This window comes from Anomaloglossus baeobatrachus, chromosome 5 (genome assembly GCF_048569485.1).
Source record: "Anomaloglossus baeobatrachus isolate aAnoBae1 chromosome 5, aAnoBae1.hap1, whole genome shotgun sequence".
In the NCBI taxonomy this organism is placed as follows: domain Eukaryota; kingdom Metazoa; phylum Chordata; class Amphibia; order Anura; family Aromobatidae; genus Anomaloglossus; species Anomaloglossus baeobatrachus.
This window is the reverse complement of record NC_134357.1, coordinates 499,098,864-499,113,427: the sequence shown is the minus strand read 5'-3', so window position 1 is coordinate 499,113,427 and position 14,564 is coordinate 499,098,864.

Below are 14,564 nucleotides of genomic sequence, written 5' to 3'. Positions count from 1 at the left end.
GTCACTCACATTAGGTACACCAATTCTGGTGCTTTGCCCGGCTCTTCTCGAGTACACTGGTGTGGTGGCAATTGGGGTAATATTTTGGGGGTTTATGTCAGCTGGCATCAAGCCCAGGGGTTAGTAATGGAGAGGCGTCGATCAGACACCCCCTTTACTATTCTGGTAATAATAAAAATCTCACATGTAGGAAAAAATAGTTTATTTGAATAAAGACTCCCCAACACTATCCCTTGTTCACCAATTTATTATCAACAAAGTTCCCACGAAGCTCCTCCATAGTCCACAATCCTTGAATAGAGGTAAAGTACAGCTATTCACAATGCCGGGTAGTGACTACAAAGCTGATGTGACACGGTGTTTGGCTCTAAACTCACCGAGTGTCATGGCTGTATCAGACATCGTACAGACTCCGACACTCTACACTATGCATCTCTGGGAGTAGGTACAGCTAAGGTTCCCTAACCTGAGGGCCAGTCTAGAAGCCCCGGTCCCCTGTTATCCCCTCACACCCCTTGACAGCTGATCAAAGTTGCTTGGTCTCGCTGAGCTCAGCGTTGACCTGGCAGCTCTGATGAGCATTGTAGTCACTACCTGGCGCCAGTGAAATAGCTGTACTTTACTGCTATTCATAGTTGCCAGAGATGCATTTTGGGATCGTGGACTATGACAGAACTTTGTGGGAACATTTTTGATAATAAATTGGTGAACGTGAGATAGTGTGGGGGAATCTTTATTCAAGTGTGTGGTTTATTGTTACGGGGTTAGTAATGGGAGTGTCTGATAGACACCTCTCCATTACTAACCCCTGGGCTTTATGCCAGCTAACATCAACCTCCAAAATATTACCTCAATTGCCATCGCACCAGAGCCAGGGTGAAGCTCCAGAATGGTACATCTTATGGCTGCGGCTGCTATTTTTAGGCTGGGAAGGGCCAAATAACCTTGGACCTTCCAGCCTCATAATATCATCCTCCAGCTTTCTACTTTTCTTTTGCTGGTTATGAAAAATGGGGGGAACCCAAGTTATTTTTTTTTTCCCAATTATTTATTTATTTAGTTCCCAGCAGCAACTTGGGAGTCAGTGATGTGTCCAGGCGTCTTCCCCATGCTGTTTTCATCCATTTCAACAATTTTCTAGTTCCCCCAACCCTCCTGTTAGGGTCTCCTGGAAAAAGTTCGAGTTTCCCAATGACTTTCATTATACTCATTACTTGAGTCGAGACCGACCGAGTGTCTGACCTACTCAATTCGAGTGCCGTGCACTCCAGCATTTTAGTGCTTGCTCATGACGAACTAGTAGTAATTGAGATTTTCCAACCCTTAATTGTAGCAAAAGAAACTAAAATTCTAGGTTGGTTACTATAAATTGCATTGGAGGAGCGTCTCCTCTATAATTGAAATCTCTACTGAACTAAAACTTTGCTTCGAAGGATATAATTTTTAGAAACCACCCAGAACTCCCAAAGTTATCACTTGTGACAGACCATCATTTACATTTCATCCATGACTGCTTTATATTACTATATTTTCAACCCTAAATGCCACAAGTATTAAAACGGAAATACGGAAAAAAAAAAAAGAAGAATACAACGATACCAGAAATGCTTGCCTGGTCTTGTGGCTTTGGTAACGCTGGTGTTTTCTATAAAACGTATTTAGAAAAAAGGAAATGATGGGTTATCGAAATAGAGCATCTAAATATAGATAAGTGCTGGGTGTAAAAATCATTACGAAAACACTATGCAGTGGGAACGGTCGAAAGAAAACTGACAGCTGTAGATTATGGTCTGGAAGGTCACAGCTACTATGGGTCAAACATGGAGTAAAGTTGGCCCCGTAACAAAAATTATAACGCTGTTCCTTATCCTAAAGGAGCAGGGAATAAGCAGGTGTCAGATACTTCTGGTGGTGGATTATTTCCTTTGAGTGCAAAATGAGTGGTCATGTTGAAATCCAACATGCTCAATCTTTCCGCAAACATGCTGTTATGAGAGTGTCTGGACACTACCATGCACATTAGAAGACGAGCAAGATCAGTTTGGGTGGGTTTATGGTCACCTCAAGAGACTGCATTAATAATTTCTGAATAGGGGACCTTAAAGGGGTCAGACACTTTCTCTTATTAGTGAATGTTGATGGAGGAACATGTGACTAGACCTGTCCATCAGCTGCCTCCAATTGTAAAACACCTCACATGGGAAAGCTGCTTTTTTTATTCGAGGATGCAGATGGACAGGTCTGGTCACATGCTCTTCTGATGAGCAGCTATTTTATGGACAGTAGCTTGGTCAGTTTGTAGCTGCACTAACAAGAGAAGGTGGACGAGCTCTTTAACCTTTTTCAACCTCTTATCCTTAATATTTCTCGTAAAAAATAAAAGTGCATGATAACTCTTAGGCCAGTTCATTTGGTCCCCATTTATGCTTGTGCCCATATTGTTTAAGAAGACACATAGGAAAGTGGCAAGACACAATGCTGCTGTAGGTCGGAAAGCGGTAGGTAGGGAGAGAATGCTGCGGAGAGTTAAGGCTACTTTACACACTGCGATATCGGTCCCGATATCGCTAGTGTGGGTACCCGCCCCCATCTGTTGCGCGACACGGGCATATCGTTGCCCGTGCCGCACAACATCGTCCAGACCCGTCACACATACTTACCTGTCCGGCGATGTCGCTGTGACCGGCGAACCGCCTCCTTTCTAAGGGGGCGGTCCATGCGGCGTCACAGCGACGTCACTGAAACGTCACTGAACCGCCGCCCTATAGCAGCGGAGGGGCGGAGATGAGCAGGACGTAACATCCCGCCCACCTCCTTCCTTCCGCATAGCGGCCGGGAGGCAGGTAAGGGGAGCTTGCTCGTTCCTGCGGCGTCACACGCAGTGATGTGTGCTGCCGCAGGAATGAGGAACAACTTCGTTACTGCTGCAGTAACGATTTTTAAGAATGGACCCCCGTGTCGCTGATTAGCGATTTTGCACGTTTTTGCAACGATGCAAAATCGCTTATCGGTGTCACACACAACGGCATCGCTAATGCGGCCGGATGTGCGTCACAAATTCCGTGACCCCAACGACTCCGCATTAGCGATGTCGCAGCGTGTAAAGCCTGCTTTAGAAGGGTGTGGTAGTGGGGAGAATGATGCGGTGAATCAGAGAGGGGTGGGAATGGGGAGAATGCTGCGGTGAGTCAGAGATGGGTGGGAATGGGGAGAATGATGTGGTGAGTCAGAGAGGGATGGGAATGGGGAGAATGCTGTGGTGAGTCAGAGAGGGGTGGGAATGGGGAGACTGATGTGGTTGTGGCGCCCTGGACAAGCCAGGACATCACAGGTACTGCAACAACACACCCCACACCCCGGCTAGGCACACCAAGGTCAAACACAAATCCTTGTTGCCTCCCTCCAGGGGCTGATGTCCACACCAGGGGGTGGGCCAGGTGGTTGGCCCCGCCCACCGAGGAGTTCACAGTCCTGGAGGCGGCAAAAAGGAGTCGGTTGAGATCAGTTCTGGAGTTAGAGAGTGAAGTGGTAGTAGAGGAGACTGACCGTGTCCGGGTGCGTGGCCCGGGCACATACAGCAAGGTTGGCAGACGGTGGTGACCGTCTGCAGGAGAGGCCGATTGAAGTGAACCATAAGGACCGGGGACGGGCGGTGGCCCGCCGGTACCGGATCGAGGAGCGAAGAGAAGCCAGTACCATTCGGCAGGGCCTACGGACCAGGCTAGGAGTCACCGTAAAACCGGTCAAATCTGTTAGCGAAGGGAACCTCCGGGGTTTCCCAGCAGTCAAGACTCAATTGAAGGCAACAGCTCAAACCGTGAAGGGAAACACAGTCACCGCCAAGGCTACAGTTCCCAGGGCCAGAGCCTGCGGACAAAAAGGGGCTCCCTCAGCATCCATCCAAGCTGGGGAGCGGGTTACCGGTGGGAAGCCACCAGAACCGAGAACACAACACAGGGGCAGGGAAAGGCAGTCACCACCAACCTACCGGGAGAAGAACAACCGCAGCCGTCTGTGGGACCCGTCCATCCAGCCGTTTGTTTTACCGGAGACTTTGTGTTCATCATTGGCTGAGTGAGTACCACCGTGCCGTGCGGCACCGCGCTGCCCCCGTGACCCTGCACCTCACCAGACCCCGTAACCCGCCTGCCATCCCTCCCCTCACCGGGCCCCGGGACAATCAACCCCCCTACCCACGGAGGGGAGAAACAACATCCAAGCTGCTCCCTGTCATCGCTCCCGGGATCCCCGTCTAGAGCAGTGGTGGTGTCACAACCTCACCACAACCGTGGGTGGCGTCACGGACAATATCCCTAAACCCAAACGACCCATCCCCTTTTCACTCACGGGCGAGGAGCGCCGCTCGAGTCCCCGGGATCCGGCCCACCGCTAGAACCACCACCGAGCAGCAGCAGCAGCAGCCGTACCCGAGCAGTGGGTGAGCGCAGCGTCCCCTCCCCGCCTGCTACATGGTGAATCAGGCAGCGGTGGGAATGGGGAAAATGCTGCGGTGAGTCAGAGAGAGGTGGGAATGGGGAGATTGTTGCCGTGAGTCAAAGGGTTGTGGGAATGGGGAGAATGCTGCGGTGAGTCAGAGGGTTGTAGGAATGGGGAGAATGCTGCGGTGAGTCAGAGGGTTGCGGGAATGGGGATAATGCTGCAGTGAGTCAGAGAAGGGTGGTAATGGGGAGTATGCTGTGGTGGGTCAGAGGATTGTGGGAATGGGGAGAATGCTGCGGAGAGTCAGAAAGGGGTGGGAATGGGGAGAATGCTGTGATGAGTCAGAAAGGGGTGGGAATAGGGAGAATGCTGTGGTGAGTCAGAAAGGGGTGGGATTGGGGAGAATGCGGTGGCGTGTAAGAGAGGGGTGGGAATAGGAATGCTGCGATGAGTCAGAGACGGGTGGAAATAAGGAGGTTGCTGCAGTGATTCAGGAAGGGAGAGAATGCCGCTTTAAGTCACAGAAGGTTGGGAAGGGAGCGAATGCTGTGGTAAATCAGAGAGGGGAGAGAATGGGGAGAATGCTGCTGGGATTCGGTAAGGATGAGAATGCTACAGCAAGTTAGGGAGGGCTGGGAAGACAGAGAATGCTGCTGTAAGTCCTGGGTGGGGCATAAGGTGAGAATGGGGAGAATACTGATGTAAGTGTGTCGCCCTGGGCAAGCCAGGGGACACAGGTCACACACCACCACACCCTACATCCCAGTTAGGAACACCAAAGCTAACCAAAAATCCTTGTTGCCTTCCTCCAGAGGCTGATGATTCACACCAGGGGGTGGGCCAGGCGGTTGGCTCCGCCCACCGAGGAGGACACAGCTCTGGAGGCGGGAGAAACCAGGAGTTGAGTTTAGGAGGAGGAAGTGGAAGGAGTGGAGGAGTAGCCCAGACAGGGCTAAAGTAAACAGCTAAGTGAAAGTGAAGGAAGAAAAGTAGTAAAGGAGGAAAGCAAGAGTGGTGACAGAACAGAAAGAGCGTGTAAAAGCCTGAAGTAGTCCAGCTGTGTGCAGGACAGGTCAGCAAGGTCAGCAACGGCGGTGACTGTCTGGAGGGGGACCGTTTGGAAGTTCCTGGAAGGACCCCGAAGGCTGTGTGCCCGGCGGTCTGGAGCAGTGTTCCGAAGGACAGTCAGCACCAGGGCAGGGGCCTCTCGAACCCCGGCAAGGCTTGGAGTCGCCATAATTTGCCGAATCCATCAGTGAAGGGGACGCAGATCCCCCAACAACCAAGTCCCGATTGAAGGCAACAGCCCAGCCAGTATAGAAGAGACACCGCCACCGCCAAGGCACCAGTTTCTTAGGGCCAGCGCCTGCGGGCAAAGAGTAGAGCTCCCCCGGTCCAGCTTGAAGCCGGGGAGCGGGTTACCGGTGGGGACCCATCGCAACCAACAAGTACACAAGGTGCAAGGAAAAGGGACATCACCGTCACCTACTGGGAGAGCAAGTGCAGCCGTCCGTGGGACCGTCTATCCAGCCGTTTGGTTTACCGTAAAAACTGTGTCAACGTCTCAGGCTGAGTGAGTACCACAGTGCCGCAAGGCACAGCGCTGCCCCCGCATCCCTGCGCCCACCAGGCCCTGCACCCCCCTCACCATCACCGGGCCCCGGGATCACCAACCCCTACCCACGGAGGGGCAACACAACACCTGGCTGCTCCGCATCACCATCCCCGGGATCCCCGTATAGAGCAGCGGTGGTGAAATCACCACAACCGTGGGTGGCGTCACGGACAATAATCATCCCCACACCCAACAAACCCCCTTTCACTCACGGGCGAGGAGTGCCGCTCGAGAAACCCCCGGGATCTGGCCCACAGCTCGAGCCACCACTGAGCAGCAGCCGCCGGACCCGAGCAGAAGGGGTGAGCGTAGTGTGCTGACACCCTCCTCCCCGCCCGCGAGAACTTGGCGTCACGAACAGGATCTTACCGCTCTGCCGTCTGGTAGAGGTGCGCCTTGTTACCGCCGGAGGTATCCGGCAGAAAAATTTCAAAAGCCGCCATCTTTGGCGCGAAAAGTTCCCGCTCGAGCGTCTTCTCGAGTAGTGAAGGCGCGAAGGCCAAAACCCCGCCCCGAGAGAGGAGGGGCCGGAAAGAGCTAAGGGGGACGCGATGGCGGCTGGACGCATGTAGCTGCAGCTATAAAAGCAGGGACGCCAGGACTCTGCGAATATACCGTTCCTGGAAGTAGAGAAGAAGCCATCATGTGGATGCCGTCCCGCGACACCGTAGCCCCCGCGCCTGGAACCGCGGCGTGGGTGGAAATCCGAACCGCGCAGCTCTACCAAAGGCTGCAGGTCAGGATGCAGCTCCTCATGGAGGAGTGGGAGGCCGACATGGCGGACGTTATAGCCACCGTGCGGAGACGCGAGGAGGAAGCGGAGAAAGGGAGGGTGAGTGACCCACGTCCCGATGCCCTTGAAGGGCCGGTCATCGCGGCTGTGGGGCCCGGTCCAAGCCCTCTCCCCCCGCTGCCTCCCTCGCCACCCGTCCCGGGGGCCATGACCCCGCCACTAGGCCTGCTACCACCGCAACCGGTAGCAGTACCCAGCGTCCACGCCCAGGCGGGCCGACCTGTAGCCGGAGCCCGCGGCACACCGGAGGTGTTACCGTGGAAGACTCCGAAAGTGGAACCGGAGGCATCCCCCGAAAAATCCCCCGAGCCGGAGCCGATGACCCGCTCCGAGCCGAAGGCCCAGCAGCGGAAAGCCCCTATGCCCATCCCCCACACCTCGGCTGAGGTAGCGCCGGGTTGTTGCTGCAAGGCAGCGCCCAAGGCCAAGACACCGCGGGACATGCCGCCCAGAGTCCTGACAGTGGGCAACGTCCAGGATGTCCCGCGGGGCCCGACCCGTGCGCCGGCGCTGGCGGCAGCGCCGTATTGGGATAGGGAGCCGGTACCGCTGGGCCTGGAGATCGCCGAGAGGGAGCGGAAGAAGGCTGAGCTGGTGGCCCGAGCTATCCGGGAAAAGGAAAATCTCCGCCAGGCCACGTTCCGTGTCCGGGGCCGTTGTACGTGGGGCAGGTGAGGCGGTTTGATGTCCGCCGGGGCTATGGGTTCATCTACGAACCAGGCCTGGAGGCCGAAGTGTTTATAGCCTGGCGGGATGTGAATGCCCACCTGCCTGAAGAGCATCCCGGCCGCAATCTGATGCCGGGTGACATCGTGCAATACACCCGGTTCTTTGGGGAGCGGGGGTGGTTCGCGCTGGACGCTAAACTAAGGGGCAGCCCCGAGGCCCGAGCGAGCGCCGCGCCCCCTCCCTTGGAAGGAGTACGAGAGCCTGAAGGCCTGGAGTAGGGCAGCGGATGCCCGTTGCACCGTCCCCGTTGGGACCACCATGTTGTTGTGTTTGTTTAAAAGTTGAAAGAATGATAAGAAAATGATACCGAGTACATCACCTGATTTACCGTGATTTGCAACCGGCTGGAGCCGGCACCGTTGTCCCCGTGGGGACCGTTACAAAAAGTTTTGCATGGAGGACTATCCATGGACAAGCCCGTGAACTTGCAGGGCAACCACAAACGTTAAGTGGCTTGTAAATAAGTTGTTTGCCGTTACCGTTTTCCGCAATGCCGCCTCCGGAGAGGCAGGTTGGAGGGAGGGCCCTGAGCAGAGCAGGCTGGAGCCCAGCCACCAAAGGAACCGGTGGCTACCCTCTGGAGGGAAGGACAGATCCCGCTCGGGTACCGTGTGCTGGACTGTGGGTCAAGGGGTGCTGCCTGGGCTTTAGGGGCAGCATCAGGGCCAGGTTGCTTGGGTGGGAGAGAGCGGAAACCGTAACCGTAAACCGTTATGCAACGTTAAAAGAAATGTGCCTCCCGTCTTGGGAAGAGTTATTATTAAAAATGTAAATATGTTATTATTACTATGTTATCTTTTTCAGAAAAATAAAACCGGTGTTGGACGGCAGCCCGCGGACGGTCTGCATTTTGCTAAGGGGGAATGTGTCGCCCTGGGCAAGCCAGGGGACACAGGTCACACACCACCACACCCTACATCCCAGTTAGGAACACCAAAGGTAACCAAAAATCCTTGTTGCCTTCCTCCAGAGGCTGATGATTCACACCATGGGGTGGGCCAGGCGGTTGGCTCCGCCCACTGAGGAGGACACAGCTCTGGAGGCGGGAGAAACCAGGAGTTGAGTTTAGGAGGAGGAAGTGGAAGGAGTGGAGGAGTAGCCCAGACAGGGCTAAAGTAAACAGCTAAGTGAAAGTGAAGGAAGAAAAGTAGTAAAGGAGGAAAGCAAGAGTGGTGACAGAACAGAAAGAGCGTGTAAAAGCCTGAAGTAGTCCAGCTGTGTGCAGGACAGGTCAGCAAGGTCAGCAACGGCGGTGACTGTCTGGAGGGGGACCGTTTAGAAGTTCCTGGAAGGACCCCGAAGGCTGTGTGCCCGGCGGTCTGGAGCAGTGTTCCGAAGGACAGTCAGCACCAGGGCAGGGGCCTCTCGGACCCCGGCAAGGCTTGGAGTCGCCATAATTTGCCGAATCCGTCAGTGAAGGGGACGCAGATCCCCCAACAACCAAGTCCCGATTGAAGGCAACAGCCCAGCCAGTATAGAAGAGACACCGCCACCGCCAAGGCACCAGTTTCTTAGGGCCAGCGCCTGCGGGCAAAGAGTAGAGCTCCCCCGGTCCAGCTTGAAGCCGGGGAGCGGGTTACCGGTGGGGACCCATCGCAACCAACAAGTACACAAGGTGCAAGGAAAAGGGACATCACCGTCACCTACTGGGAGAGCAAGTGCAGCCGTCCGTGGGACCGTCTATCCAGCCGTTTGGTTTACCGTAAAAACTGTGTCAACGTCTCAGGCTGAGTGAGTACCACAGTGCCGCAAGGCACAGCGCTGCCCCCGCGTCCCTGCGCCCACCAGGCCCTGCACCCCCCTCACCATCACCGGGCCCCGGGATCACCAACCCCTACCCACGGAGGGGCAACACAACACCTGGCTGCTCCGCATCACCATCCCCGGGATCCCCGTATAGAGCAGCGGTGGTGAAATCACCACAACCGTGGGTGGCGTCACGGACAATAATCATCCCCACACCCAACAAACCCCCTTTCACTCACGGGCGAGGAGTGCCGCTCGAGAAACCCCCGGGATCCGGCCCACAGCTCGAGCCACCACTGAGCAGCAGCCGCCGGACCCGAGCAGAAGGGGTGAGCGTAGTGTGCTGACACCCTCCTCCCCGCCCGCGACATAAGTCACGGAGATTTGGGAAAGCAGAGAATGCTACTGTGAGAGAGAAAAGGGTGGGTGTCATGCCGTAATCTGCACATGTCGCGGGCGGAGGAGGGGACGCCGCGCTCTCCCACTGCTCGGGTCCGGCTGCCGCTGCTGCTGCGGCCTGCTGCTGCTCGGTGGCTCGAGCGGTGGGCCGGATGCCGGGGACTCTAGCGGCGCTCCTCGCCCGTGAGTGAAAGGGGATTGGTTGTGGGGATAGTTGATTGTCCGTGACGCCACCCACGGTTGTGGTGATTTGTTGACACCACCGCTGCTCTGTATGGGGATCCCGAGAGGGATGGTATGGAGCAGCCAGTTGTTGTGTTGCCCCGCCGTGGGTAGGGGTTGGTGATCCCGGGGCCCAGTGATGAGGTGGGAGATGCAGGGCTTGGTGGGCGCAGGGACACGGGGGCACCGCTGTGCCTTGTGGCACTGTGGTACTCACTCAGCCTGAGACGTTGACACAGTTTTCGGTAAAACACACGGCTGGAAAGACGGTTCCCACGGACGGCTGCACTTGCTTTCCCCAGTAGGTGACGGTGACGGTCCCTCTGTCCTGCACCTAAGTTGATGATGGTTGCGATGGGTTCCCACCGGTAACCCGCTCCCCGGTTTGGATATGGGCTGGAGGAGCCCTACTTTGCCCGCAGGCGCTGGCCCTGAGAAACTGGTGCCCTGGCGGTGGCGGTGTCTCTCTGTAGCGGTCGGACTGTTGCCTTCAATCGGGACTTGGTTGTTTGGAGACAGACGTCCCCTTCACTGACGGATTTGGCAAATTATGGCGACTCCTAGCCTTGCCGGGATCCAAAAGGCCCCTGCCCTGGTGCTGACTGTTCTTCGTATACTGCTCCAGACCGCCGGGCCACTACCCGTCCGCGGTCCTTCCAGCAACCTCCGAGCAGTCACCCCTGCGGACTATCACCGCCGTCTGCTGACCTTGCTGTCACAGTCCGGGACACACACCCGGACCAACTTCAGGCTTTTCTACTGTCACTTTTCTGTCACTTCAGCTTTTCTCGTTAGCTCCACTACTACTTCCTTCTACTTCACTCCCCTAACTTCAACTCCTCCTCAGACTCTAGTCTGGCTTCAACTGCCTGGTTCCTCCCACCTCCAGGGCTGTGAACTCCTCGGTGGGCGGAGCCAACCGCCTGGTCCACCCCCTGGTGTGAACATCAGCCCCTGGAGGAAGGCAACAAGGATTTTGGTAGCCTAGGTGTTCCTAACTGGGGTGTAGGGTGTGGTGGTGTGATGACCTGTGACCCCTGGCTTGCCCAGGGCGTCACATTCCCCCTTAGCAAAATGCAGACCGTCCGCGGGCTGCCCGTCCAACACCGGTTTTATTTTCTGTAAAATATATAAAAAGGTAAACGGTAACATAATATAAATTATAACATCATCCCACAATGGGAGGCACATTTCTTAAACGTTGCAAAACGGTTTACGGTTACGGTCTCCGCTCTCTCCCACCCAAGCAACCTGGCCCTGATGCTGCCCCTAAAACCCAGGCAGCACCCCTTGACCCAAGTCCAGCACAAGTTACCCGAGCGGGATCTGTCCTTCCCCTCCAGAGGGTAGCCACCGGTTCCTGTGGTGGCTGGGCCCCAGCCTGCTCTGCTGAGGGCCCTCCCTCCAACCTGCCTCTCCGGAGGCGGCAACTGCGGAAACGGTAACGGTAAAACAACTTATTTACAAGCCACTAACGTTTGTGGTTGCCCTGCAAGTTCACGGGCTTGTCCATGGAAAGTCCTCCATGCAAAACTTTTTAAACGGTCCCCACGGGGACAACGGTGCCGGCAACGGCCGGTTTCCTCAATCACGGTAAATCAGGTAAAGCTCCGGTAATCATTTTCTTTTATCATTTTCCAACTTTCAAACAAACTTGTAAACATGCTGACTGGTGGTCCCAACGGGGACGGCTGCAGCGGGCATCCGCTGCCCTTACTCAGATTCTTCTACCGAGGCGGCCCCATCCTCCGCCACCAGCATATCAAACATGCACTGACATGCCTGCTGTGACAGGGGTACCCGATACCCATTTCCACCGGTACGCGGGGTATGGACAATCACGGGGTCTCCTACATAGCGGGAACGCTCACTTGCCTCGTCAAACTCAACAGCGGACCCGGGGCTAGGGCAGGAGTCGTCATCTCTTGTTCCTGCGTCAGGCGGGTTGCCGCCAGCTGCCGCAGCCTCCTGGCCTCCAGCATCCAGCACTTCAGCCCCTTCTGCGGTAGCACGGAGCAGCAGATTATTTGAGCTTACACTGAGGCGCCCCATAAGTAGCGGCAAGGGAGATGCATAGACCGAGACTAGGCCGGGCCCCTCAGCCGCAGCGGCCGGTCCAGGTAGGACATAGGGACGTGGGTCACCAGTCGACTCTGCTACATCCATTCCCCCTCCGTACCTCGGGGCAGTCGTAGTCAGCATCTCCACCTCGCTGGTCCACTGCTCCATCATCTGGAGGATTTGTTCCTGCTGACGCTGGTGGAACTGAATCACCCGGGCCCTCATCCAGGCCACGGTCTCGGGCTCAGGGTCTGGCACAGTCTCTACTGGGACTTCTGGCACCATGCTGTTAAGGGGCCGCGGTTCTAGCGGTTTCCCCTGGTGTACTTCAGGGACGTCCCGGACGTCTGCAGCCGGCTGGTCCGCCGGAGCGGCTGGGCAGGGTATTGCTACCGGTTGGGCAGATAACGGGCCTAATGGCGGAGCGGCAGCAGCTATCACAGGTAGCGGGGAGAGAGGCAGGGTGAGCGGAAGCCGGCCGGGCCCCTCAGCTTCAATGGCCGATCCCTCAGGAATACAGGGGCATGGGTCGCTTACCCGCTCCTCCAAATCCTCTTTCCTCTTCCACCTCGCGTCTCCACATAGCAGCCACCACGTCCGCCATGTCGGTCTCCCACTCCTTCAGGAGGAGTTGCATATGGGCCTGCAGACGATTACTCAGCGGGACGGTCCGGTCCCTCAACCACGTCGCCGTGCCGGGCGTGGGGGCTTCCTCATTGGGAGTTGGGTTGTACATCTTGGCAATCGTGCCTTCCAGGAACCCGGTATTGCTGCAGAGTCCTGGCGTCTCTGCTTTTATAGCTGCGTTCACATGCAGCCAGCCGCCATTGCGTCCCCCTTAGCTTCTTTCCGGCCCCTCCTCTATTGGGGCGGGGTTTTTGGCCTTCGCGCCTCTGCTACTCGAGAAGACGCTCGAGCGGAACTTTTCGCGCCAAAGATGGCGACTTCTGAAATTTTTCAGCCGGATACCTCCGGCGGTCACAAGGCGCACCTCTACCCAACGGCAGAGCGGTAAGATCCTGTTCGTGACGCCAAGTTGTCGCGGGCGGAGGAGGGGACGCCGCGCTCTCCCACTGCTCGGGTCCGGCTGCTGCTGCTGCTGCGGCCTGCTGCTGCTCGGTGGCTCGAGCGGTGGGCCGGATCCCGGGGACTCTAGCGGCACTCCTCGCCCGTGAGTGAAAGGGGATTGGTTGTGGGGATAGTTGATTGTCCGTGATGCCACCCACAGTTGTGGTGATTTGTTGACACCACCGCTGCTCTGTATGGGGATCCCGGGAGGGATGGTATGGAGCAGCCAGTTGTTGTGTTGCCCCTCCGTGGGTAGGGGTTGGTGATCCCGGGGCCCAGTGATGAGGTGGGAGATGCAGGGCTTGGTGGGCGCAGGGACGCAGGGGCAGCGCTGTGCCTTGCGGCACTGTGGTACTCACTCAGCCTGAGACGTTGACACAGTTTTCGGTAAAACACACGACTGGAAAGACGGTTCCCACGGACGGCTGCACTTGCTTTCCCCAGTAGGTGACGGTCCCTCTGTCCTGCACCTAAGTTGATGATGGTTGCGATGGGTTCCCACCGGTAACCCGCTCCCCGGCTTGGATATGGGCCTGAGGAGCCCTACTTTGCCCGCAGGCGCTGGCCCTGAATAACTGGTGCCCTGGCGGTGGCGGTGTCTCTCTGTAGCGGTCGGACTGTTGCCTTCAATCGGGACTTGGTTGTTTGGAGACGGTCGTCCCCTTCACTGATGGATTTGGCAAATTATGGCGACTCCTAGCCTTGCCGGGATCCGAAAGGCCCCTACCCTGGTGCTGACTGTTCTTCGTATACTGCTCCAGACCGCCGGGCCACTACCCGTCCGCGGTCCTTCCAGCAACCTCCGAGCAGTCACCCCTGCGGACTATCACCGCCGTCTGCTGACCTTGCTGTCACAGTCCGGGACACACACCCGGACCATCTTCAGGCTTTTCTACTGTCACTTTTCTGTCACTTCAGCTTTTCTCGTTAGCTCCACTACTACTTCCTTCTACTTCACTCCCCTAACTTCAACTCCTCCTCAGACTCTAGTCTGGCTTCAACTGCCTGGTTCCTCCCGCCTCCAGGGCTGTGAACTCCTCGGTGGGCGGAGCCAACCGCCTGGCCCACCCCCTGGTGTGAACATCAGCCCCTGGAGGAAGGCAACAAGGATTTTGGTAGCCTAGGTGTTCCTAACTGGGGTGTAGGATGTGGTGGTGTGATGACCTGTGACCCCTGGCTTGCCCAGGGCGTCACACACACATTCTCAGAGGCGGTCTACTCACCATGCTGCTCCACTCAGCCTCAGTCTGCATATTCATACCACTTTTTTGCAGCACTCATTCATCCCCCTTTTTTGCAGCACTTTCAGCCCTGCTGCATACTCCTGCTTTCTCCACCTGGCTATAGGGAAGCACGGCCAGATTCTGCAGGAATTTAACTCTGCTGCATCCTTCAGGGTTTAGCTTCCCTGTCCTATTCCCTGCCAGCAGGGGATATATTAGCCAGCACCTCATTTCACATGGTGCCTGAATTTAGGTTCCTAATGGCATC